We start from the raw sequence: 4,495 nt of genomic DNA on the forward strand, positions 1-4,495 counted from the left end.
TTTGATCTGTTTCAGAATAGTGGTATTATTTTATATCACAAGTGTTGTGGCCGTACAACACGTGTTAGGGATATAGGTGTGCTAGATAGAGTGCATGAATAGTGAGGATTGTCTATGAAATTTTGGCTTTGAGTATAGGGACAGAGAGCCCGTTCTAAAACTCACTGTGAAAAGAGTAATAGAATATATTCGAGCTTGAGTGAAGGGTAAGATAACGTCGTTTATTTTGCTGGCGATTCTGGATTTCTGTGGCTGGTTAAAGTCCTGCCAGGTTTTCACGTATATGTAGTTAGGGTAACTTTCCGTTTGAGAGTGCGTGAATGATTCTGTAATTCCGTTCGAGTCAAACTTTGAATTGCTACTTTATGTGCATTCAGAGGGAAATGAGTTCGTTATTACCTGTTTGAAGGGTAGAGTAAAAGTTTACTTTATCGACGAATGTATTTTCTGTGAGAATAGCGTTGTCTATTCCACGCAAAAGAATACTTGCATGCCTGTAAAAACGGTCACTTTATTTTAGCGAAACAGACAAATGATTTGTTCTTTTTTGTTGTTATTAATTGAGTTTCATTGAAAAAGCGTTCTTAAAATGGCGCTGTGAAAAGTTTTTGTGAAGGAGGGGTGAGCTCTGAGAGTGAGACGCGAGAAGCCGCAGCGGCTGTGTACGTCACACGGTCCGCGCTGTGATTGGATAGCATACGTCACAGCCTGTATACTGATTGGCTCTCGTGACTTGGACGAACTGTAACCTGATTGGCTCTTTTGGAAAACACAAATTCTATTGGTTGAGCAAGGTGGTGACGTAGCTTGAACCTGATTGGCTTGTTGGTGTGTTTCGCGCACGGATTGGCTAGTTTTGCGGAACATCCAGGAAATATTTACGCTCATTTCAATTAAGCGGATTTGATTTAAAAATGAGTTATTTTTACAAGAAAGTAGAGAAAAAGCTTACGTTGCTTCAGAGATTTAAAATTTTTATTTCACCCGATAAGAAAATTGAAACGCGAGGTGGAAAATTACTTCATAAATACAAAACACCTGCAGCGTATATGGAAGGTGAATATGGTTATCATACTTGCCTATGGTTTGATGTTTGGATGCATTACACTAAAGACGACGGTGTTTTAGCCTGGCCGGAGGATGGTTCATTTACCATGAGAATTTTAAGAAATTTAAGAGAAAAAATGACTGCTCTTGTTCCAAAGCCTAGACCGACACAATTCGAAGCATTAGTTGAATGGGAGGATGAGATATTTCAACTTCAGAAGGAAGCAAATGGTTTATTAAGACCTCCTAAAACACCGATTTACAAACGAGAAACGCATGAGGATAGAATGTGTCAGTAGAGACAGGCAGACATGTGTGATGGTCTTTATGTAATAAGAGAAATGATTACTGAAATACCAAGTCAAAAGAATACCCAAAAGAAAAATAATGCTGTTGCAGAAAGTGAAACAGAAGACCCAGTTTTAGAAGAAATCTATATGACAAATAAAAAACAGACTCCTTTTAAACCAGCTTGTGCATGGTCTACCCCGTTGGTTTCTCCAGGAACCACACCTAGTGCACCTCCATTAAATGAAGAATCACCCAGATTGTACCCGAATAATTCTGAATCTTTTGGAACCCCTGAAAGGTTAGAAACAAGGACAAATTCAAGTGCTTTTAATGAAAGTAGAAATTTTTCTGAAACCCCAATGGGAAGGGAAGTTCCTAGAAATTCAATGGGAGCTGGCAGAGATGAGGAAGTTGCAGATCCTTCAGATTATTTACGATCAAAAGAGGAATTAATTTGACAAATAACTAAGGGCATGGAAGTAGTGACAGTTCCATTAACGATTGGTCCTGTTCAGCCTGTTTTTGATCAAGGAGAAATTAAACAACCAGGTTTAATAATTCCATTAAATGCAGAAATTCAAAAAGTAGCTGAAAAATTGTATTCAGAATTAACTGAAATACATCGACAAAAAACAAAAATGCCTGATTTAACTTTTAATCAAGGTTCATTAAGCAGAACACCAATGGGTGCAGAGTCAGATGCTGAATCACCGGAGAAAACAGAGTCCACTTCAAAACTTGACGTGGCAAAATTAAAAGCAGATTTAGAAGAGTTAATAATTGGCACCATTGGTCCTGACAGTTTGAAGTATTATCGAGATGATGAACTCTTGTTTATCAGCAAAAGTATTCAATGGAAAACAAAGAATAAATATGATCAGTTGGAGGAATTGGCTGCAGAGTTGGAAATTGATTTGAGTAGACAGAAAAATTTGGGGAAACATTACAGATTAGATTTTACTGAGAAGGACATTGGGAATTTCAATACAATGGGAAGAATCATGCATATAAAAGAGCTGATTGTGTACATCAAAAAGTTAGGTGACTTGAGTAAATGGAGAGTGAAGTGGACCAAAAAGAAGGAGGAAGAAAGGCTAGATAAACTAGCCAAACAGTTTCCAATGAGAGAAATTGCAGGTGGTGGTTATGTTCATGTTCCCTGGTCAAGACAGGACATTCTACTATTCACAAATGATTTCCCTCGGCTGAGAGAGAAGCCTGTGGAATGGTATCGTCAGGTAGACAGATTCATTAAGGTTTCGAAGGTTCTGTGGATTGATCTTGATGGATTTTTTGACATTGTTGTCCCATCAGATCTTTGGACAGAATGTAAAATTGCTGTGAGTTGCCCTAAGACAGAACCAGATCGAAACAAGGAGACAGGTGCTCCAGCATCGGAGGTCATGGATCTGTATGACAAAGTGATTTATTGGTTAAAAGAGAAAATTCCACCGAAGGAAGTTGATTGGGTAAAAATAGACAGAACAAATCAGGAGCCAAAGGAATCAGTTCATTCATTCTATGAAAGATTACTACTGGTTTTCAAGCAGTACAGTGGCTATGAAAAATTGAATGAAAAAGACATGAGCCACTTCATTTACAGATTTGTTTATGGTCTTAGACCTGAAATTGGAGAAATGATCAGGAATAATATTGTCGGTTGGCAATCAAACTCAGTTGATGATATTTTGAGAAAGGCAAAATACTGCAGTGATGAATTGGAGGCTAAACAGAAGAAACTAAAAGAGAAAGCAATGTGGGCACAGGTGAAAGTAGCGGAACATCAGATTGCAAACCTTGAAAACAAAAACGTAAATTTTGTTCAAAATCAGAATCAGAATCAGGGTCAGGGAAAGTTTAAAAACAACTTTAATAAGCCAAAATTTAATGTTTAACATTGAGGAGTTAAAGCAGAAATTACCTTGTTTTAATTGCGGCGAAATTGGACACTGGAAATGTGAGAGTAAAAACCCGACCAGAAATTTTAAAAATGCATCATTAAATCCACAGATGCAGAATGATGTAGATCTGCAGCAACAGCTACAGCGACAGTTGCATGAATTGAGTCTTCAGCAACAGCTACAGCGACAGTTAGTGAATCAGCAGAGTGAGATTCCACAGCCCCCTCTTCCAAACTGCGGGGGTGGTCAGAGTTATAACACAAGTACAGGATTCAGCGGTGGTGATCAGGTAATAAGAACTCAAAGACCAAATGTGCAAAATACATCGGGACAATTTTTGTTAACAGGAAACCAAGGGAGTGATTCTGATGACTGCTTATGACGGTGCCTGAGAGAGGGGGAAGAGTGTGTGCTTGGAGCCACTCTTGAGGTTGACCAGTCTGGTACATTTGTAAATGGTAAAGTGAATGATGGAGGGATCACTTTTCTTGTGGACACTGGTGCTACCCGTTCTACCTGCCTCTCTCTGGGGATACCATCCAAGTAGTTGGTGTAACTAATCAGCAAATTAAAACAGATTTGACAGAACCTGTAAAAATAGAAATTGGCAATTTTAAAGACAAACACAGATTTGTAGTTTGCAATAGCAGTCCTGTAAACTTGCTGGGAAGAGACATCCTATGCAAGATGAACTGCAAAATATATTGCTCACCGGAGGGTATTGAGCTGCAAACCATGGAGGAAGATGGGCTTTATAAATTAACAATGTTAATGGTTGAAGCAGAGAAAACAAAATTGTTCCCAGTTTTTGATAAACAAAATTTGCCTGAAGAACTAAAAAAGACAGTTAAAGCTGAAATGTGGGATTTAACCGATAATGAAATGGGTCTGATGAAATATGTTATGTTATGTTAATAACTTTTATTAGGCGCACAGCTGCCCCAGCGAAGGGGCGTTCTGGCGCCTGATCAGATACCACAACACAACAGGTCAGAACTGAAAAGAAGAAAGATCAATTAACCGAAGCGAACAGGTGAGTTTTAATGGCGCGTCTGAAAAGAGTAAGGCTGTCAAGGGCACGGATGTGTACCGGGAGGGAGTTCCATAAATCAGCCGCCAGGACACGAAAAGAGCGCCCTCCCATCCTACTCAGTCTGAACCTAGGCTTGATCGCCAGATGGAAAGCTTCAGACCTGAGGGACCGTGTAGGAAGATACGGAGAAATGAGGCCCGTAAGAGCAGGAGGGGAGGAAAGC

Source organism: Lissotriton helveticus, chromosome 4_1 (genome assembly GCF_964261635.1).
Source record: "Lissotriton helveticus chromosome 4_1, aLisHel1.1, whole genome shotgun sequence".
NCBI lineage: Eukaryota > Metazoa > Chordata > Amphibia > Caudata > Salamandridae > Lissotriton > Lissotriton helveticus.